The following is a 23990-nucleotide window of genomic DNA, read 5'->3' on the forward strand; positions in this document are numbered from 1 at the left end:
CACTCTAAAGAAGTTATAGATTTGGCATTACATATCCAAAAATAAATCAAAAAACTTGATCTCTCTCTGATCCATTTATCTCTCTCTGGGATAAAAGTTGCGAGTGGCTTGGACACACTGGAATGTCCACAATAAGAATAATCCTATTCTCCTGTGTAGCTGTATTCATCATTTACACAGCATACAAATGTGCTATGTGCATCAAAGAAGTATTCGCTAAACGCAGGGGACTAACTATAAGAATGATTCAAACTAACCCAACTGTACCCCCAATTGATGAATTAGAGCTGAAATGTTATTGTTGAAATGTTACTGATCAATCGACTATTTGACTGTATTATTAACATATTGTATCATTTATTAATACTGAATCAGAAGGATCAAATTTGATTAATTTATTAATTATAATAATTATTTTGAAATGCCTGTTGCAATGCTAAGTGTCCATTCTATTGTTTAAAAGTGCAATGACAATATGAATGAGTTGTACTTTGCGCTTTTATCTATCCTATCGCATTAATTATGTCTTTTATCTTATTCTGATATATCTCACTTAATCTTTCGATTTATCAAAGAGCTGACAGTAGAAGTCAGGTATCTCTAATACAACTAGTATAGGTAAAAGATAGCTGTTTAAGCATAAATATTAAGCCCCAATCCAGAATTGCCTGTTCCCTAGTGGGCTCTACAACAAGCTGCTCAAATTAAACACCTCTTAAACTTCCACAAATTCCTTTTCTTGGGATCCACTACCAACATAATTTTCCCAGTCCACCTGCATATTGGTCCCCCATGATTATTGTAATATTGCCTTTATTACATTCCTTTTCTATCTCCTGATTTATTTTCCGCCCCACATCCTGACTACTGCTAGGGGGCCTGTACATAACTCCCATCAGAGTCTTTTTACCTTTGCGATTCCTCAAATATACCCACAGAGATTCTGGGCCTTCTGATCCTATATCGCTCCTTGCTATCGACTTAACTTCATTCCTTACGAACAATGCAACCGTGCCCGCTTTGCGCATCCGCCTGTCCTTTCGATTGGACACATATCCTTGTCTATTTAGATCCCAGCCCTGATCCCCTTGCCGCCACGTGTCTGTGATGCCCACAACATTGTACCGTCCAATTTCAATATGCACAACAAGCTCACTTACCTTGTTCCATATACTGCGCGCGTTTAGGTACAACATCCTCAACTCTGCATTGACCACCTCCCGTCTCATACTTGTCATCTTTTTTGCTCAGCCTGAAGGTCATGCTGTTCTATTATTTTTGTTCTCCAATTCCGCTTCAGTTATGACACCTTGTAAGCCAACGCTCTGTTTCTCACCCCCTGCCACACTCGTTTAAATCCTATAGTATTAGCATCAACTACTTCTTGTGGTAATGAATTCCATAGGCTCACCACTCTTTGGGTGAAAAATGTCTCCTTATATCTGTCCGAATTGGTTTATCCAGAATCCTCAGACTGTGACCCCTGGTTTCGTACACACCCATCATTGGTAATATCTTCGGTACAAGTACCCTGTCTAGTCCTGTTAGAATTTTATAGGTTTCTGTGAGATGCCCCCTCATTCTTCTGAACTCCTGCGAGAACAGTCCCAACCTCGTCAAACTCTCCTCATATGACAGTCCTGCCATTCCTGTAATTAGTCTGGGAAACCTTCGCTGCACTCCCTCGAGAGCAAGAACATCCTTCCTCAGAGAAGGCGACCAAAGCTGCACAGAATATTCTAGGTGTGGCCTCACCAAAGCCCTGTATAATTGCAGCAACACATCCCTGCTTCTATACTCAAAACCTCTCACAATGAAAGCCAACATACCGTTAGCCTTCTTTACCGCTTGCTGCACCTGCATGCTTCCCTTCAGCGACTGGTGCACAAGGACATCCAGGTCCCGCTGCACACTCCCCTCTCCCAATTTACAACATTTCAGGTAGTAATCTGCCTTCCTGTTTTTACTTCCAAAGTGAATAACTTCACACTTATCTAAATTATACTGCATCTGCCATTGATTTGCCCACTCGCCCAACCTGTCCAGATCTTGATGTAGGATCCCTGCATCCTTGTCACAATTCAGCCTCATGCCTAACTTGGTATCATTTGCAAACTTTGAGATGATCCATTTTGTTCTCTCATCCAAATAATTGAGATATATTGTGAATAGTTGGGGTCCCAGCACCGATCCCTGTGGTACCCCACTGGTTACTGCCTGCCAATTTGAAAATGATCCATCAATCCCTACTCTTTGCTTCCTCTCTGCCAACCAGTTTTCTATCCACCTCAATACATTTCCCCCAATCCCATGCGCTTTAATCGTGCACAATAATCTCTTTTGCGGGACTTTGTCCAACGCCTTTTGAAAGTCCAAAGATACCACATCGACTGGCTCCCTCTTGCCAACTGTGCTGGTTACATCTTCAAAGAATTTCAACAGATTTGTCACGCATGATTTTCCCTTTCTAAATCCATGCCGACTCTGACTGATCCTGCCACTGCTTTCTAAATGTTCCGCTATAAAGTCCTTGATAATAGATTCAAGCATTTTCCCACCAGCGATGTTAGGCTTACTGGTCTATAATTCCCTGCTTTCGCTCTACCTCGCTTTTGAATATCGGAGTGACGTGAGCTACCCTCCAATCTTCAGGGACAGTTGCAGAGTCTATAGAATCAAGGAAGATGACCACCATTTCGTCCACTATTTCCAGAGCCACCTCCTTCAGCACGCTGGGATGCAGATTTTCAGGCGCCTTCAATCCCATCAATTTCCCAGCACCATTTCTCTACTAATGTTGATCTCCCTCAGTTCTTCCCTCTCACTAAACCCTTCATTCTCCAGCATTTCTGGTATCTGATTTGTGTCCTCTTTTGTGAAGACAGAACCAAAGTATGTATTTAATTGCTCAGCCATTTCTTTGTCCCTTATTATGCATTCCCCTGTTTCTGTCTGTAGGGGGCCTACATTTGTCTTTACCAATCTCTTTCTCGTCACATATCTGTAGAAACTCTTAGTGTCAGTCTTTATGTTCCCTGCAAGCTTCCATTCACACTGTACTTTCCCCTTCTTATTCAATCCCTCCGTCCTTCTTTGCTGAATTCAAAACTGCTCCCAATCCTCAGACATATTATTTTTATTGGCCAATCTGTATGTTTCTTCCTTGGATCGGATACTATTTCTAATCTCCTTTGTAACCCATGGATTGGCCGTCTTACCCCCGTTGCTTTTGTGCCAGATAGGAATGAAGAGGTGCTGTAGTTCTTCCATGCGATCCTTGAATGTTTGTCATTGTCTATCTACTGTCATCCCTTTAAGTAACTCTCCCCAATCTATCAAGGCCAACTCACGCCTCATATCTTCATTGTTCCCTTTATTAAGATTCAGCACCTAGTCTCCGAATCAACTACTTCACTCTCCATTTTGATACAACATTCTAGCAATTTATGGTCGCTCATCCCCAAGGGATCTCGTACAGCCAGATTGGCAATGATCCCCTTCTCATTACACAGTACCTAGTTTAAGATGGCCTACTCTCTAGTTGGTTCCTCTACATATTGGTCAACAAAACCATCCCGTATACACTCCAGGAATTCCTCCTCTACGGCATTGTGGCTAATTTGATTTGCGCAATCTGTATGCAGATTAAAATCACCCATGATCACCAATATTCCCTTATTACATACATCTCTAATTTTGTGTTTAATGCCATTCCCAACCTCACCACTGCAGTTTGGGGGTCTATATATGACACCCACTAATGTGTTTTGCCCCTTGGTATTTCTCAACTCTACCCATACAGATTCCACATTGTCAGAGCTAATATCCTTTCTCACGACTGTCTTAATATTGGTGCCTCTCCATTTAATGCAACCCGTCCTTCTTGTACAGATATGCCCCGGAAGAGATCCCAATGGTCCAGAAACCTGAAACACCCCCTCCTACACCACCAGTTTAGCCACGTGTTTAGTTGCACTATCCTCCTCTTTCTTGCCTCACTGGCACGTGGCACAGGGGCAATCCTGAGATTACAACCACAGAGGTCCTGCTTTTTAGCATCACAGATCTCCCACACTTCACAGTTACAGCACTGCACCCCACTGATTGACATTTAAGCACTAGTTAATTAATTTAAAATAAATACTTAAATTATTGTGAGTTTAAGTTACAATTAACTATACGGCCCTGGTGCTAGATTATTACTGCACATTTTAGATGCTAAATCCTAATCTCTGCCCTCAGGTTTAGTTACTCCTCTACCTGCAGGTTTAATTAGTTTTCCAATGATATTCATTTTTAAATTTAACAGATTTTCTACCAGCCAATCAGGTCACAGCTTTACTGAGACGTCACATCAGTTTTTTTCCCCCCACAATTTGAAAAGGTATTAAAAAATATAAAAAGCTTTGTGGTGAGTTTAATTGTGGAGCACAATGGTCCATAAATAGTGAGGGTACTTGCACGGAACCTTCAGCTTTTTATTCCATTCTCCATACTTGTGTTACCATCCCAGCTGATGTTGTTATTGGCACATCAGATGCTAGGGTGCAAACCATCTTAATAGATGCAAAACGTTTCTTTCTGTTTCAACACATGGATGGAAGTTACTGAACAGATTCTCAAGAGCCAGCTTTGAACAGAAGAATTAACATGTATTAAAGAAGAGAAGGTGAGATATAATACATGACTCTATGGACAGATCTGATCTCTTCACAAATCTGCACACTGAGTAGTACTGCACTCCGTGGGCGGGATATTCCGATCTCAAGCCGAGTCAGAGTATCCCGGGGGGGGGGGGGGGGGGGGCGCGAATCCCACGCCGCCGCCCCGGAGCCGGCTTGCGTATTCTCCCATGATGTATTTCGGGCGGGGACGGGATTCCCACCACGCCAATCGGGCGCCATTGGCAGCCCCCCCCCCCGCCCCCCTCCGGCGATTCTCCGGAATCCGGTGGGCCGAGCGGCCGTCTATTTATGTCCAGTCCCGCCGACGTGAATCACTCAACGCACGCAGTGGCAGGACCTGGCAGGTGAGTATGCATGGGCGGTCCTCGCCGGAGGTGGGGGGAGGGGGGGGGGGAGGGGGGGGAATCCGACCCACGGTGGCCTGGCCTGCGATCGGGGCCCACCAATCTGTGGGCGGGCTTGTTCTGTGGGGGGCACTCCTTTCTGTAGTGCTGCGCCATGGCCGGCGAGGAGAAGAGAACCTCCCGCGCATGCGCCAAAATACGCCAGCCAATCTGCGCATGCACGAAATCAAGCCGGCCCTTTGTCACCAGCTGGAGGGGCGCCAACCCCTCCGTGGTCTGTAGACGCCTGATTGGTTGGCGCCAGCTTTCCCGCCGTTGTGAGGTCTTAGTCCCCAATATGGAGACTCCCGGCTTGTATGCTTCACCCGATGCCTGTGTCTATGTATTTTCATTGTGGATTCCTGTAAGTCCAATGTATTTTTTTATGTGTGGAATGATGTGCCTGAACGGGACACAGAACAATACTTTTCACTGTACCACGGTGCACGTGACAACACACAAATTCATAATTCCACAGTTCAGCACTTTGTATTGGTCGACAGGCTGCCTCAGAGAGATGCCCGCCAGAAAACGGGGGCGAGTCACTCAGCACTTTTCCCCAAAAAGTCCGCAATAATTCTCCGACTTTAAGGGGGCTAGCAGGGCCCCGGAGTGTTCCACGCAATTCCTGCTGCCGATGCGGGGCCCTGCACTTCCGGCCGCGGGTCCGCGCAAGCGTCGCCGGCACCACGTGACATGGCGGAGCCACTCAGCAGGCCGGAGAATCAGGGGCTCAGAGAACCCAGGCCGGATGTTTGATTGGCAGAGGTGGATTTCCATTCACAATAGCATTGCTCCAAGATTCCCTGAGGCGGCTGCGGATCACAAGGAGGAACTCCCTGATGGGTTTGAGGATGAGTGTTGCAGTCCAGGAACCATGGAGTCCGCCAATGGGCTACTGTTATGTTTCTTTGTGAATTGAATAATTGATGTGATGGGATAGATATTTCATCGCTTTGTTGACCTACTCCCTGAACTTGGACAGAGTCACCAAATAAATAAATGTGTTAGTGCAGCAATTGAAAAGCAGCAGCATCTTTAGGGTTAGGGATGGGGTGAGGGTTAGTACAGAAGCAGGGATGTGTTGCTGCAATTGTACAGGGCCGTGGTGACGCCACACTTGGAGTATTGTGTGAAGTTTTTGGTCTCCTTCTCTGAGGAAGGATGTTCTTGGTCTCGAGGGAGTGCAGCGAAGGTTTACCAGACTGATTCCAGGGATGGTGGGACTGTCATATGAGGCGATATTGACCAGGTTGGGATTGTTCTCGCCGGACTTCAGAAGAATGAGGGAGGATCTCATAGAGACTTATAAAAATCTAACAGAACTGTACAGGGTAGGTGCAGGGAAGATGTTACTAATGATGGGTGTGTCCAGAACCAGGGGTCACAGTCTGAGGATTCAGGGTAAACCATTTCAGACAGAGATAAGGATACATTTCTGCACACAAAGAGTGGTGAGCCTGTGGAATTCATTACCACAGGAAGTAGTTGATGCTAAAACTAGAGGATTTAAACGAGTATGGCAGGGGGTGAGAAACAGAGTGTTAGGTTACAAAGTGTCATATCTGAAGGGGAAATGGAGAACAAAAATAATAGAACAACATCACCCTCAGGCAGAGCAAAAAGGTGACAAGTGTGAGAAGGGAGGTGGTCAAAGCAGGACTGAGGGTGTTGTACCTAAATGCGCGCAGTATACGGAACATGGTAAATGAGCTTATTGCGCACATTGAAATTGGCCGTTACGATGTTGTGGGCATCACAGAGACGTGGCTGCAAGGGGATCAGGGCTGGGATCTAAACATGGGATCTGAACAGACAAGGATATTTGTCCGATCGAAAGGATAGGCAGATGGCAAAGGGGGCGGGTCGCATTGTTAGTTAGGAATTAAGTTAAATCGATAGCAAGGAGCGATATAGGATCAGAAGGCATAGAATCTCTGTGGGTAGAGTTGAGGAATCGCAAAGGTAAAAAGACCCTGATGGGAGTTATGTAGTGGCCCCCGAGCAGTAGTCAGTATGTGGGGTAGAAAATAAATCAAGAGATAGAAAAGGCATGTAAAAAAGGCAATATTACAATGATCATGTGGGACTTCAAAATGCAGGTTGTAGCCATCTGGGATGGCCACGTCCCGATTACACAATGGACACTGCAAAGAATGCAGGGAAAATGGACAATACTGAGAAAGAAAGCAGGTGCAGGGTTTGTCTGTTGATTGGGGCCGCAGCTCCCTGTCAAGACCGAAACTGCAAAACCATCACAATACTAATGAGCCACCCCTGGGGACAAAAGAGTAACATTTAAGTGAACAATACCAAGGCAAACACCCCGGCGCCAGAGGAGAGGAGAATAACGCAGGCCAACGGCCACCTAGGGCACCCACCCCTTTATTGGAAGAAATCAATAGGAACGATTGAGAAGCTGCCCAATTAATTGGGGCCAAGTTCATGGCCCGCCTAAAAGCGCGCAAAGCCCCTTTGGGTATGAGAGGGATCCCCCAAGAGAGAATCATTCTCTTGGCTCCGGCTCTCACTGAGGAGAGACCTGCCCAACAGCTGCACCAGAACAAGTAAGTCCAAGGTCGATGCACGCTACCAGACAGATGCTCCTAGCTGTTATTCCATTTCAGTTCAACCCCAGCAGATGCAGAACCGAACAACGGCCATTGTTCCTCTGACTGAGTGGGCGCCTGAAGCTAAGTATAGGCTTTAGCAGTAGTGATAGTCTAGACTGTCGAGTTTTGTGCATGAGTATATTTGACTGTGTGTAAATAAATGAGCATTGAGTTTGAACTTACTAACTGGTGTATCGAGTCTTTGATCAGTATTCGGTTTTGAAACTTGCGGCGGTATCGAGAGATACCTGGAGACTCTAGCGCGAAACGTAATTAGAATTAAGAGTGGCGACCATATTGGCCGCCATCTTCTGAGCCTAATAAAGAGAAACACAATTAGCAACATTTATTTGCGACTCCGGTGGGACTCGACTTAGAAGTGGCCGGCTCACTCCGAGAGAACCCAAATTTGAATTAGAATCCAATTGGAAACAGCAAAGCCACAAGTGTGAGAACAATACTGACCAAACCTCCGAGATTCGGAAGTGGGTTAATGCGTGCGTACTAACAAGGATTTAAGGTAAACCTGAGACATTTTGTTGCGGACAACTGTCGGGAATTTTGTCGGCCGGAAAATAGCGGAAGCCGTACCCGTGTTTACATCACCACTCTTTCACCCCCTCTTCCAAATTCAGTACAGAACTCAGATAGAGAAAATGGCAATGAAGGCAATGGAACGCATTATGAACCCCCAGGAATTCGAGGTCGCAGCGACCAGTAGAGTAGGACAGTGTCCCGTATGGGAAGAGGAAATCAGAAAGTACCTGAAAGGGAAAGGATGGCCCCTTGGATCGAAGCCTGCGTGAATGACGAAACAGGTCCCGGGAGTATAGGACATACTTGGTGGGAGAACCTGACAGAGATCCACAAGAAGAGCTTGGGAAAAGCTCGCAAGCCGATGGCAATCGTGTCCTGCTTGGCACAATTACGAGGCACAGCGGAGGTCGTTAGGACGCTCCGGAGAGAGATTGAGAAGAGAGTCAGAAATAGTGAGGGAGATGTGAGCGAGTTTGAGAAAGAGAATAAAGATTGCAGAGAACAGTTAGCAGCGAGGGACAGAGAGGTGGGTGATGCCAAGTTTGCACACCAGTCTTGTCTCGCCCACTTGAGTAGTTTTCAGACCCAATACGATAAGGCCTACCAGGACACGCAACGCCCAATTAGGACACTTTGCACGAGAGAGCAACGCATCCCAAAAGCAGCAGAGAAACAAACAGCAAGGCACCCTAAATAGGAATAGGGCAAAGCCAATCTATAGCGTTAGCGCCCGTTCAGAGAACATAGACCTGAACGGCACCGACTGACGGTGTTCGGGCTCCCCAACTTGGGTCTGCGACACCCTTTGGGACAAGTCCGGTAGACCGGTCGTAGCAAGCAAAGTCCGGGGACACCCCGTAGAATTTATTTGGGACACAGGAGGGTCCCGCTCAATTCCTCCACGGTGTTTCAGCCAGACACGTGGCCCACAACTGACACCATCACACTCAGCGGCTTTACAGGTCACTTACAACACGGACACATCACAGCCCCTGTAGCGATACAAATAGGGAACATTACAACTAAACACCCCGTAGTTTTGGTCGATCTACCCCAGACAGTTGAACACATCCTAGGAATCGATTTTATGAGCTCCCACAACCTCTCTTTTGTTCCAGTTAATAAATGTGTATGGAGAATGCCAAAGGCAGCACGAGCCCCCGCCACGCTCACCGTTGGACGCTATGAAAACAGGATTAGCTCAGGAGGAGACTTCTGGTTCGACCCTCGAGCCATTAGTCAGGACAAATAGGTTAGGGGAGTCCTGCAGCAACACAAAGCAGCATTTGCACAGCACAAGCACGACTGTGGCAAGATAGCTGACTTAGTGAACATTACAGGTCCCAACCCCGACCCCAAAAGCGATATGGTTTTCCCCAAGAGGCAGAGGGAGAAATCTCAAAGGTAACAGAGAGTTTGCTTGATCAAGGCGTACTCCAATCAGTAGCCTCCACAAATAACGCACCGATTTGGCCCATCAGGAAACCGGATGGATCATGGAGACTGACCATTTATTACCGGAACTGGACAAAGTAACCGCAGTAGCAGCCCCCACGGTTGCCACGCGTCCCGAGACCATGCTCAAACAGGGACTCCAGTCAAAACCTTTTTCGGTTTTGGACATTAGCAACGGCTTTTGGTCCATTCCGTTGGATAAAGCGGGCCAATAGAAATTCGCCTTTACATTCCAGGGACAAAAGTATACGTGGACGTGCCTTCCACAAGGAGTCCACAACTCCCCCTCCATTTTCCACCGACAGCTGGCAAATGGACTAGCAACATTTTCCCGCCCCGATTGTCTGGTCCAGTATGTAGATGACAGACACAAAAGGAGAGCACATTTCTCTTCTCGCCGAACTCATAGTACTCCTAAAACAGATTGGATGTAAAGTCAACCCCAAGAAGGCCCAGATTTTGCAAGAAAAAGTGGTTGACTTGGGTAAAGTAATCACACATGGTAAACGCGAGATCGAGCAAAGGAAAATTGATTCGATCGTCAAATTGTCCCTTCCCCATAACGTAACAGCCCCCCGGTCATTTTTAGGACTGGTTGGCTATTGCCGAAACGATATCGATGGATTCGCTACAAATGCAGCACCCCTATCCGAACTTCTCAATAAGCAGGCACCTTGGGAATGGCTTCCACAGCACACGGATGCCGTGGATGCTTGAAAGAGAGCCCTCAGCACAGGTCCCAGATCCACTTTACCCGCATGCAATTGAAGTTGCAAAAGAGTTGAGGAATCGCAAAGGTAAAAAGACCCTGATGGGGTTATGTACAGGCCCCCTAGCAGTAGTCAGGATGTGAGGAAGAAAATAAATCAGGAGATAGAAAAGGCGTGTAAAAAAGGCAATACTACAATGATCATGGGGGACTTCAATATGCAGGTGAACTGGGAAAATCAGGTTGGTAGTGGACCCCAAGAAAAGGAAATTGTGCAATGTTTAAGAGATGGTTTTTTGGAGCAGCGTGTTGTAGAGCCCACTAGGGAACAGGCAATTCTGGATTTGGTGATGTGTAATGAGGCAGACTTGACTCGGGAACTTAACGTGAAGGAACCCTTAGGCAGCAGAGACCACAATATGATATGATTTACCCTGCAGTTTGAGAGCGAGAAGCTGCAATCAGATTTAACGGTACTACAATTAAATAGGGGTAACTACAAAGACATGAGGGAGGAGCTGCCCAGAGTTGATTGGAGAAGGAGCCCAGCAGGGAAGACATTGGAAACGCAATGGCAGAAGTTTTGGGTGGTTATTGGGGAGTCACAAGGGAAATGCATCCCAAGGAGGAGGAAACATGCTAAGGGGAGGAAAAGGCATCCATGGCTGACGAGGGATGTCAAGGACAGAATAAAAGCTAAAGAGAAAGCAGACAAAGTGGCGAGTATTACTGGGAAGCCAGAGGATTGGGAATCATTCAGAAGTGACGAGAGGACAACTAAAAAAGCAATAAGGGGGGAGAAGATGACATATGAGTGCAAGTTAGCTAGTAATATAAAAGGAAGAGTTTCTTTCAACATATAAAAGGTCAGAGAGAGGCAAAAATAGACATTGGACCACTGAAAAACGTGGCTGGAGAGTTAATAACAGGAAACAAAGAAATGGCAGATGAACCGAATAGTTACTTCGCATCAGTCTTCGCGGTGGAAGACGCCAGTGGGATGCCGGAGATCCAGGAGAACCAGGGGACAGAGGTGACTGCAGTGACCATTACTAAGGAGAAGATTCTGGGCAAACTGAAAGATCTGAAGGTGGCTAAATCACCCGGACCAGTTGGACTACACCCCAGGGTCCTAAACGAGATAGCTGAGGAGATTGTGGAGGCATTAGTGATGATTTTTCAGGAATCACTGGAGGCAGGAAGGGTCCCAGAGGACTGGAAAGTGGCGAATGTAGCACCGCTGTTTAAGAAGGGAGGGAGGCAGAAGACTGGAAATTATAGGCCGGTTAGCCTGACCTCGGTCATTGGTAAGATTTTAGAGTCCATTATTAAGGATGAGACCACGGAGTACTTGGAAGAGCATGGTAAAATAGGACTGAGTAAGCTCGGCGTTGTCAAAGAGAGGACCTGTCTGACAAATCAGTTAGAGTTCTTTGAGGAGTTAACAAGGATGTTAGATAAAGGAGAAGCAGTGGATATGATTTATTTCGATTTCCAGAAGGCCTTTGACAATATGCCACGTAGGAGACTGTTAAATAAATTGTGAGCCCAAGATATTAAGGGTAAGATCCTGGAATGGATAGAGGATTGACTGACTGGTAGAAGGCAGAGAGTGCGGATAAAGGGGTCTTTTTCAGGATAGTAGCCGGTGACTAGCGGTGTGCCTCAGGGGTATGAACTGGGACCACAACATGTCACAATATACATTAATGATCTGGAAGAAGGAACTGAAGGCACTCTTGCTAACTTTGCAGATAAAACAAAGATCTGTAGAGGGCAGGTAATATTGAGGAAGTAAGCGGGCTGCAGAAGGACTTGGACAGGCTATGAAAGTGGGAAATAAAGTGGCAGATTAAATACAATGTGGAAAAGTGTGAGCTTATGCTCTTTGGAAGGAGGAATGTAGACATAGACTATTTTCTAAATGGGGAAATGCTGAGGAAATCAGAAGCACAAAGGGTCTTGGAAGTCCTTGTTTACGATTCTCTTAAGGTTAATGTGCAGGTTCAGGGATCAGTTAAGACGGCAAATGCAATATTAACATTAATGTCAAGGGGGCTGGAATACAAGACCAGGGATGTATTTCCTATTTACATGAATAGGATGGGAATAGATGGATACGAACCCAGGAAGTGTAGAAGATTGTAGTTTAGTCGGGCAGCATGGTCGGCACGGGCTAGGAGGGCCGAAGGGCCTGTTCCTGTGCTGTACGTGTCTTTGTTCTTTGTTCTGAGGCTGTATATGTTATACGATTTAGTTACCGTTGTATGACGAGTCAGAAGTCCTGTTCCTTTTCACCAAACACCATTTATTTCACTTCCACAGCCTCTGCAAACTCCAACAACACACCACCTGACACAAGGGCCACCTGAAATCCCTTTCCATATCAGTGTCAATCATTAGATACTTAACATAAATGAGACAACTAATTGCAATGTCTCTTAATGCATTTCTTAACACTTAACCCATTACTTAACAGTCTCCCCTTCCTTCGAGAAAAAAATAATTAGGTGAAAACAAAATTTAAATAAACTCAAAAACACATACGCAAATCTCCCCCCCCACCCCCCACCTTTCTTTTCAAATTCTTTTTTTTTGGAAGAAGAAAAAATCACAGAAAAAGGCGCCCTTCATTAATAATATCCAAAAGTTACATTTCTGTCAATATCTGAGATATATAAAAGGCCATATCCACCGCCCCTACAAAGCTTAACGTCTCAGCAGCCAAAGTACTTCGACCACTTTCCTTATTTTCTTTTTTTCCCACACAAGAAGACAACATTTACCATTGTTCCCAAATAGGAAAATTATAAAACCTCCTGTGCTTGATTTGCATAGGACGCATCACTATAAACTATGAGTTTCAAGTGCTTAAGGTCACCTAAAATCGGGAACATCAAAACACACTCCTGCATTTTTAGTTTGGCCAAACGCTTTATTTGCTCTTATTATGTCTTCCACTTTGGGATCATTCATTTTTGTACTCAACTCTAAGACATCAAAACTCACGTCCGGTCTAGTCTGTCTATCTAACCAATTCAGTAGCCCAATTAAACTTTGCAGTTACTCTTTTCCATCTTTGAAACCTTGCATCTTTTTGTGAAACCCGGTCACGACTAATTGCTTTTGGGCTGATGCTTTCCAAATAAGATTGCTGCCGTAAATTTGCCCCTAACTTAGTCTGTCCGATTTCCAGTCCAATATATTTAAATGCACCGGAAGCCTGACTTCCGACCCTGAATTCTTTCCTCAAACCAGAGGTTACAAAAGTTTCAAAATCACTAGACCCACCCCACAAAATTTATTTGACATGCTTCATAAAGATGCCAGACAGGTTTCCTTTATAGTGCCAGTAAAACATTACCGGATCTACTTTCAACTGGTACCAGCCTAACTTTAACAAAACTGACCTTACCGAAAAATACCAGACTCCAGATGCGACATTTAAACCACATACACATGTGTTCAACTTCCAGAATGCCCCTTCTGTGTTAGCTGCTTCTTTTGGAGGACGGAGAAAAATGTCTCTCTGGAGAAGATGCCCTTGCAAGAAGGCAGCTTTCATATCTATAGATTTGCATTCCCATGCCTTTGTGGCTAAAAGAAGATCTTTAAAATTAGCCTTTCCTGCTTTAGGTGAATCTACCCTTACATCCTGATCTTCTCAGCTTTCTCCAAATCCCCTTGCCACAAGCTTGGCCTTTGCCTTGTAAGTTCCATCCGGAAGAAACATTTCTGTTAAAATCCATCTGTGGGACAGAGCTCTTTGTCCCCTATCCGGTACTTCCGTGTATACCCCAAATTCACTCCAACTATGCAGTTCTTGCTGTTTAACTTTTCATATAATTGATTGGAAGCCACCAAAATCTCACGTGCATGTGGGCTTCTACTGCTATTAGTATTCGTAGTCTTACTCATGTTCCGAGACCTTGATAAACTACGACTCCTGTCCCGCCTGGTAACGTGTCCTAAATGTTACTGCTTGATCTTTCCTATCTGCTATGGGATGTCCTTTCAAAATTCTCGACCTTTTCCTGCGGACCTGTTGACTAACCGATGTACTATCTGAACTGGCACTGCGTTTTTGTGACATCCATTTTTGAACTTCATGTTCCCAATCCATTGTCTTAACTCCCTCCCCTGAATGCTATACATTCAACCAATGTGTATACTTTCCAGTGGTCTTCCCTGCTCTAATAACTGTTGCATCATTCCATTGACTGGACCCTTCAGGCAAGTATGTCACCTTTGTACCAACGTTTGCTAGTTGTCCTTTCGGAAAAATGGCCTTATCCCAGATCTGAAGGTCCACAGCCACAATGTCGTTAAAATCTCTGGCGAAAGGTAGGGTTACTATCGGTCGTGCTGGTGTCCTTCTGTACTTCCTGCAAACTTCACAGCAATCATTAACATGTTCTATCAGTTTAGTATAGTCTCCATCCCTTACCCCTGCATCCGTTAATAAAACTTTCAGCCTCCAAGGAGACGGATGTGCAAATTGCCTTTGCAGTTTTAATACAACAAACTTTTTATCAGCGAAAGTCACATTTTCAACTGCCATTAACACATCCTTAACCACTCTACTTGAAATATTATTTGTCAGCAATGGAATACAATAGTGCCCGAATGTGTAAATTGTAAGTCCACTGTCTTTCCCAAAACTGTTGCCTTATCCAGTTTCATGTGTGCTTTCTTCATCGACAGTTTGCTCAGAAGCAAAGGTATCTCACTTGATACAACATTCATCCGTGCTGATGAAATGATTCACTCCGGCAATATTGCAAGGGAGCACCACTCTTTTCAGCGACTTCAGAGTATTATCATCCCCAAACCTGAAGCTTGTGGAATTTTCAAATTTCTTAACATTGTTACGACTTTTAGCATTCAAGAAGTCCAGGTAACATTTTAACCAATCAATTCCACAGACAGTAGATGTGCAGCCACTGTCCAATACAGCACAATTGAAGGATTCTACAACCAACACCCTCATTACCGGCGTAAAACTGCTTGTTAATAGGACAATGTCTTCTCTCTGAACACTATCTTTTTCCTCTTCTGACTCTTCCGTGTCATGTTTCGGTTCAAACACTCTATCATAACGTTTTGGACAGTTGAAGAGATAATGGTATTGAGAGTCACATCGAAAACATCGATTTATCATGCCCCGTGTATTTCTGGGATTCATCTTCCTATTGTAGGTTCTAACTGGGGTTCTGTCTTCATAGTTTCCTTGTCTCTATCGCCTTCTATACTCTTGGGCCTTGTTCGTAGCCGTACAGTTTCGCTATCCTGTAAGTAGTGTATCTTCCATATACTGCTTAATAGCAGACCGACCTATTTCAGTCATCAGAGCCATCGGAATCGAATGTTTCCGCAGTAACTTCTTTAAAGCTTTTGTCATCTGATCGAATAAAGTAACCTCATCCGTCAACTGAACTCCTGTCAAAACCAGGAGCCTATCCATGTTGCTCACTCTAGCACAGTCAAGTAATTTAAAGGCCAACACAGACTGTGGAAATTCCAGGTTGAGTTTCTTCAGCCTTTTATGTAGTCTTCCAAATTCCATAATATTGTCTTCTATGGATAATTCCTCTATTTTCCGGAACTTATCAAAATCCGACCGTGCTTCATACGCACTTAACAAGTCATTGTTCTTGTAAATCTTATCCATATACTGTAATAGAGTCTCCAGACATTTTTCTGAGTCTAACTCTTCCAATTCCAGCACAGAAAGCTTCGGATTTTACTGTCCTAAGATAGAGAAAGAGCCAATGCCATACCTTGTTTTGTCTACCTGAGTCCACATAATTACTGCACTTCTCCATTGGTCGTAAGTTTCCTTTCAGAAAATAAGGGGGGATAGTCATATCCAGCCATCTTTATCCTGGGTTCAGCCATGTTTTTTTTTCCTTCTCACTCACTCCTTGGTTTGATCAGGAAAAGTTGTATCTTTCAAACCTTCACATTTGCACAGCTACCGTCCTCTGCTACCGTTGCTGTACGTTTTAATTACCGTTGTATGAAGAGTCAGAATTTCTGTTCCTTTTCACCAAAACACAATTTATTTCACTTCCACAACCTCTGCACAAAACTCCAACAACACACCACCTGACACAAGGGCCACCTTAAGCCCCTTTACATATCAGTGTCAATCATTGGATACTTAACATAAATGAGACAACTAATTGCAATGTCTCTTCATGCATTACTTAACACTTAACCCATTGCTTAACATGTTTCGCTATTCTGCCTGTGCCTGTGCCTGTGCCTCTGTCTGTGTTTCTGTCTGTGCCTGTGTCTATGTCTCTGTCTCTGTCCGTGCCTCTTTCCGTGTCTGTGTCTCTGTCTGTGTCTCTGTCTCTGTATGTGTTTGTGTCGCTGTCTGTGATTCTGTCTCTTTCTCTGTCTGTGTCTCTGTTTGTGCCTCAGTCTGTGTCTTGGTCTGTGTCTGTGTTCTGTCTGTCCCTGTGTCTGTGTCTGTGTCTCGCTCTCTGTGTCTGTGTCTGTGTCTCGGTCTGTACCTGTGTCCGTGTCTGTGTCTGTATCTGCGTCTCTATCTGTGTCTCTGTCTATGCATCTGTCTGTGTCACTGTTTCTGTCTGTGTCTCTGCATGTATCTGTGTGACTCCCTCTGTCTGTCTCTCTGTCTGTGATCCTGTCTGTGTTTATGTCTTTTTCTCTGTCTCTGCTGTGTCTCTGCCTGTGTCTCTGTCTATATCTATGTCTGGGTCTCTGTCTGTGCCTGGGTTTCTGTCTCTGGCTGTGCCTGTGTATCTATCTGTGTCTATGTCTGTGCCGCTTACTGTCTCTCTGTCTGTTTCTGTGTCTCTGTCTGTGTCCCTGTCTGTGTAAGTGTACTTGTCTCTGTCTGTATCTCTGTCTCTGTCTCTGCCTGGGACTCTGTGTATGTATATGATTCTTTCTGTGTCTCTGTCTGTGTCTGTGTCGGTGTCTGTATCTGTGTCTCTGTCTATGTATGGGTCTCAGTATGGGTCTCTGTGTGGGTTTTTATCTCTGCCTGTGTCTCTGTCTGTGTCTCTGAATCTGTCTGCGTTTCTGTCTATGCCTTTGCCTGTGTCTTTTTCTCTCTCTGTCTGAGTCTGTCTGTGTCTGCGTCTCTGTCTGTGTCTCTGTCTGTGTCTCTGTCTGTGTATCTGCCTGTGTCTGTGTGTGTGTCTCTATCTATGCCTGTGTCCCTGTCTGAGCCTGTGTATCTGTCTGTGTCTCTGTGTGTTTCTGTGAGGATGTCTGTGTTTCTATCTTGGACTGTGACTCTGTATTTGTTTCTGTCTGTGTTTGTGTCTCTGTCTCTGTTTGTGTCTCTGTATGTGTCTCTGTCGGTGTCTGTGTCTCCGTGTGTGTCTCTGCCTGTGTCTCTGTCTGTGTCTGTGCCTCTGTGTGAGTCTGTGTCTGTCTATGATTCTGTCTGTGTTTCTTTCTGTTTCTTTATCTCTGTCTGTGTCTCTGTCTATATCTGTGTCTGTGGCTCTATCTGGGCCTGAGTCTCTGCCTGTGTCTCTGTCTGTGCCTGTGCCACTGTCTATGTCTATGCCTGTGTCGCCGACTGTCTTTCTGTCTGTGTCTGTGTCTCTGTCTCTGTCCCTGCATGTGATTCTGTCTGTGTTTCTTTCTGTTTCTCTGTCTCTGTCTGTGTCTCGGTCTGTGTCTCTGTCTATATATGTGTCCGTGTCTCTGTCTGGGCCTGAGTCTCTGCCTGTGCCTGTGTCATTGTCTATGTCTGTGTCGCCGACTGTCTCTCTGTATGTGTCTGTGTCTGTGCCTGTGTCACTGTCTGTGTCAGTGTCTGTGCCTCTGTCTGTGAGTCTGTCTCTGTCTGTGTCTCTGTCTGTGTCTCTGTCTGTGTCTCTATCTGTGTCTCTGTCAGTGTTTCTGTCTCTATCTCTGATTCTGTCTCTTCCTCTGTCTGTGTCTCTGACTGTTTCAGTGCCTGTGTCTCTGTCTGTGTGTCTGTCTGTGTCCCTGTCTGGGTCGCTGTGTATTTCTATGTCCCTGTCTGTGTTTCTGTCTGTGTTTCTGTCTGTGTCTGTGTCGGTGTCTGCATCTGTGGCTGTGTCTCCGTATGGGTCTCTGTGTGAGTCTCTGTCACTGTCTGTATCTCTCGCTGTGTCTCTGAATCTGTCTGCGTTTCTGTCTGTGTTTCTGTCTGTTTCTCTGTCTATGCCTGTGTCTCTGTCTATATCTGTGACTGTGTCTCTGTCTGCCCCTGAGTCTCTGTCTGTGTCACTGCCTGTGCCCGTGTATCTGTCTCTGTCTCTGTCTGTGTCTGTGTCTATGTCTGTGTCGCTGACTGGCTCTCTGCCTGTGTCTGTGTCTCTGCCTGTGTCCCTATCTATGTCAGTTGCTGTGTCTCTGTCCATGTCTCTCTCTCTGCCTGTGTCTCTCCCTCTGTCTGTGTTTGTGACTCTGTCTGTGATTCTGTTTCTTTCTCTGTCCGTGTCTCTGTCTGTGTCAGTGGCTGTGTCTCTGACTGTGTCTCTGTCTGGGTCTCTGTATATGTCTGTGTTTCTGTCTGTGTCTCTGTCTGTGTCGCTGTCTGTGTCTGTGTCCGTGTCTGTTTCTGTGTCTCTGTCCGTGCATGTGTCTCAGTATGGGTATCACTGTCTGTGTCTCTGTATCTGTCTGCGTTTCTACCTATGTCTCTGCCTGTGTCTGTGTCGCTGACTGTCTCTCTGTCTGCGTATGTGACTCTGTCTGTGTCCCTGTCTCTGTCTGAGTCTCTGTCTCTGTCTGCGTGTGTGTCTCTATCAGTGATTCTGTCTCTTCCTCTGTCTGCGTATGCGTCTCTGTCGGGGGCTCTGTGTATTTCTATGCCTCTGTCTGTGTCTCTGTCCGTGTCTGTCTGTATCGTGTCGGTGTCTGTATCTGTGTCTGTGTCTCAGTATGGGTGTCAGTAGGGGGTCTCTCTTTGAGTCTATGTCTCTGTCTGTGTCTCTGTCTGTGTCCCTTAATCTGCGTTTCTGTCTGTGTCTCTGCCTGTGTTATTTTCTCCCTCTGTGTCTGTGCGTGCCTGTGTCTGTGTCTCTGTCTGTGTCCCTGCCTGTGTCTCTGTCTGTGTCTCTGTCTGTGTCTCTGTCTATTTCTGTGTCTCTGTCTGTGCCTGTGTATGTGTCTGTGTCTCTGTCTGTGTTTGTGACTCTGTTGTGTTTCTGTCTGTGACTCTGTTGTGTTTCTGTCTGTGACTCTGTTGTGTTTCTGCCTGTGTCTGTGTCTGAGTCTCCGTCTGTGTCTCTGTCTGTGCCTGTGTATGTGTCTGTGTCTCTGTCTGTGTTTGTGACTCTGTTGTGTTTCTGTCTGTGACTCTGTTGTGTTTCTGTCTGTGACTCTGTTGTGTTTCTGCCTGTGTCTGTGTCTTAGTCTCCGTCTGTGTCTCTGTCTGTGTCTCTGCCTGTGTTTGTGCCTGTCTCTCTGCCTGTGTTCTGCCTGTGTCGCTGTCTGTGTTTCTGTCTGTGTCTCTTTCTCTGTCTGTGTCGGTGTTTGTGTTTGTCTCTGCATCTCTGTCCGTGTCTCTGTATGTGTGTCCGTCTCAGCCTCTGTATGTCTCTCTGTTTTTGTCTCTGCCTGTATCTATGTCTCTGTCTGTGTCTCTGTCTGTGTCAGTGTCTGTGCCTCTGTCTGTGAGTCTGTCTCTGTCTGTGTCTCTGTCTGTGTATCTATCTGTGTCTCTGTCAGTGTTTCTGTCTCTATCTCTGATTCTGTCTCTTCCTCTGTCTGTGTATCTGACTGTTTCAGTGCCTTTGTCTCTGTCTGTGTGTCTGTCTGTGTCTCTGTCTGGGTCGCTGTGTATTTCTATGTCCCTGTCTGTGTTTCTGTCTGTGTTTCTGTCTGTGTCGGTGTCTGCATCTGTGGCTGTGTCTCGGTATGGGTCTCGGTATGGGTCTCTGTGTGAGTCTCAGTCACTGTCTGTATCTCTGTCTGTGTCTCTGAATCTGTCTGCGTTTCTGTCTGTGTTTCTGGCTGTTTCTCTGTCTATGCCTGTGTCTCTGTCTATATCTGTGACTGTGTCTCTGTCTGCCCCTGAGTCTCTGTCTGTGTCACTGCCTGTGCCCGTGTATCTGTCTCTGTCTGTGTCTGTGTCTATGTCTGTGTCGCTGACTGGCTCTCTGCCTGTGTCTGTGTCTCTGCCTGTGTCCCTATCTATGTCAGTTGCTGTGTCTCTGTCCATGTCTCTCTCTCTGCCTGTGTCTCTCCCTCTGTCTGTGTTTGTGACTCTGTCTGTGATTCTGTTTCTTTCTCTGTCCGTGTCTCTGTCTGTGTCAGTGGCTGTGTCTCTGACTGTGTCTCTGTCTGGGTCTCTGTATATGTCTGTGTTTCTGTCTGTGTCTCTGTCTGTGTCGCTTTCTGTGTCTGTGTCCGTGTCTGTGTCTGTGTCTCTGTCCGTGCATGTGTCTCAGTATGGGTATCACTGTCTGTGTCTCTGTATCTGTCTGCGTTTCTACCTATGTCTCTGCCTGTGTCTGTGTCGCTGACTGTCTCTCTGTCTGCGTATGTGACTCTGTCTGTGTCCCTGTCTCTGTCTGAGTCTCTGTCTCTGTCTGCGTGTGTGTCTCTATCAGTGATTCTGTCTCTTCCTCTGTCTGTGTATGCGTCTCTGTCTGGGGCTCTGTGTATTTCTATGCCTCTGTCTGTGTCTCTGTCCGTGTCTGTCTGTATCGTGTCGGTGTCTGTATCTGTGTCTGTGTCTCAGTATGGGTGTCAGTAGGGGGTCTCTGTGTGAGTCTATGTCTCTGTCTGTGTCTCTGTCTGTGTCCCTTAATCTGCGTTTCTGTCTGTGTCTCTGCCTGTGTTATTTTCTCCCTCTGTGTCTGTGTGTGCCTGTGTCTGTGTCTCTGTCTGTGTCCCTGCCTGTGTTTCTGTCTGTGTCTCTGTCTGTGTCTCTGTCTATTTCTGTGTCTCTGTCTGTGCCTGTGTATGTGTCTGTGTCTCTGTCTGTGTTTGTGACTCTGTTGTGTTTCTGTCTGTGACTCTGTTGTGTTTCTGTCTGTGACTCTGTTGTGTTTCTGCCTGTGTCTGTGTCTGAGTCTCTGTCTGTGTCTCTGTCTGTGTCTCTGCCTGTGTTTGTGCCTGTGTCTCTGCCTGTGTTTCTGCCTGTGTCGCTGCCTGTGTTTCTGTCTGTGTCTCTTTCTCTGTCTGTGTCGGTGTTTTTGTTTGTCTCTGTATCTCTGTCTGTGTCTCTGTATGTGTGTCCGTCTCAGCCTCTGTATGTCTCTCTGTTTTTGTCTCTGCCTGTGTCTATGTCTCTGTCTGTGTCTCTGTCTGTGTCCCTGACTCTATCTGTGTCTCTGTCTGTATCTCTGTCTGTGTCTCTGTCTGTGTCTCTGTGTCTGTCTGTGTCTCTGCCTGTGCCTCTATCTGGGGCACATACTGCTGCACAGACTGTGTTTAAGTGTGAGGCACACGCCCAGCTGATCGGAAATGGGGGGTAGGCACACATCCAACTGATCGGCCATGGCGGAGACACTTGCCCAGGTGATCGGCATTGGGGGGTCACACACACCCAGCTGATCGGCCATGGCGGAGGCACATACCCAGCTGGTCGGCAATTGGGGGAAGCACACACCCAGCTGATGGGGAATTGTGGGAAGCACACTCCCAGCTGATCGGCAATCGGGGAGTCACACACACCCAGCTGATGGGCCATGGGTGAGTCACAGTGACCCAACTGATCGGCCATGGGGGAGTCACACAGACCCAGCTGATCGGCCGTGGGGTAGTCACACTGACCCAGCTGATCGGTCATGGTGGAGTCCCACTGACCCTGCTGATTGGCCATGGGGGAGACACACCTACCCACCGATAGTCCCTCCTGGTAAAGCAGAATGGTAAATCAGGGTGAGGCTGGCTGGGGATGGTCAGTTTTACCGGTAGTGCGAGGAGAGAGATGCCGTGTGGGTGGGGGTTCCTCTCAGGCTTTAATGAATTGAACAATTGAACTAAGGGGAACTTTCAGCACATTCTTCAACTGCTGTCTGAACTGAGTCTGTGTCACAGCGTAAATCGCAGTGTTTGTGCAGCAACTCAGGAGCTGCAGCATGAAGCCCAATTCCCGAACATAAGCATCTAACCGTACAGAGTAATACCCTAGATTCCGCATCCGCCACCATATAGAATAAACCATTAACGTTGACCATAACAGGATGAAATTGGCCGAGATAATAAAGAGTAAAATGATGGATTTCCTCCGACTCTCCATCTCTGGGTCTCTGGGACTGTGCCCACTGCTGTGAGCCCGGAGTCTCCTGCGGGCCCTGCTGCTCAGGACAATGTGTCTGACGGTGAGAACATTGAGCAGCAGAATCAGGGCGAATGGAACACACGGGGTCAGAATGTTGTGGAGGAACTCGATTGTTGTCCAGACAGGAGACAACATAACATCCCCTGTGACAGCACAAAACCAGGGGAAGTTCGCCAGCATATACAGACCGGTGTACATAAAACCCCAGGAAATGTCCTTCAAACAGCTCAGCACAGCTACTGTTCCCAGAACCACAGCCGCCGTTTTCTCGCTGCAATATTTACTTTTCAGCTTCGGGCAACAAATGGCCACAAATCGATCAAAGGTGAAAGTGACGGTGAACCAGACAGAACAGTCAGTGGCTGCATAAAGCAGGACGGCGTGGATATTACACACGGGGATGGACCGCAGGAAATTAAACTGATCATAAAAAACAATGGGAATGTGTCTCAATATCAGGTCGAGAATAACGACCAGTAGATCCTCCACTGCCATGGCCAACAGGTAACAAGTCACACATTTGGACAGTCCACAGTTTCTTCTCTTCAGGATCACAATTGTGATGAGGTTCACTGTGAGGAAGGGAAACACACAATGAAATTATACATCACCCTGGGAAAGACATTACAATCATGGTCGACGTGGTGTTGAGGAAGTCAAATAAATATATACAAATACACACACTCACACACATACTGAGACAGTAACACACTCACGCTCAAACAGACACTAACACACACACATATACAGAGACAGTAATACACTCACACACAAAGGCACAAATACACACTCACAAAGACACCAATGCACACAATCACACAAACAGGCACTAATACTCACTTACACACAGAAACACTAATACAAACACTCGCAGGAACAGAGACATTAATTCACACACACAGGCACTAATACACAGAGTCACTGGCACGCAGATACACTAATACAAACTCACAGACACACATACACTAATACACACAAACACACACAGGCACTAATACACACACAGACACTAATACACAGAGTCACTGGCACGCAGATACACTAATACAAACTCACAGACACACATACACTAATACACACAAACACACACAGGCACTAATACACACACAGACACTAATGCACACAGTCTTTGAGACACACAGACACGAATAGACACTCTCACACACACAGACACTGATAAACACACTCACAGACACAGAGACAATAATACACAAACTCACACACAGATACACGAATACCCACAATCACTGACTCACACAGACACTAATGCACACACACACAGACACACAGAGACATGAATACACACACTCGCAGACACGCACAGATAGAAATATGCACACTCACACACACACTGAC

The sequence above is a fragment of the Scyliorhinus torazame genome, chromosome 20 (assembly GCF_047496885.1).
Source record: "Scyliorhinus torazame isolate Kashiwa2021f chromosome 20, sScyTor2.1, whole genome shotgun sequence".
Taxonomy (NCBI): domain Eukaryota; kingdom Metazoa; phylum Chordata; class Chondrichthyes; order Carcharhiniformes; family Scyliorhinidae; genus Scyliorhinus; species Scyliorhinus torazame.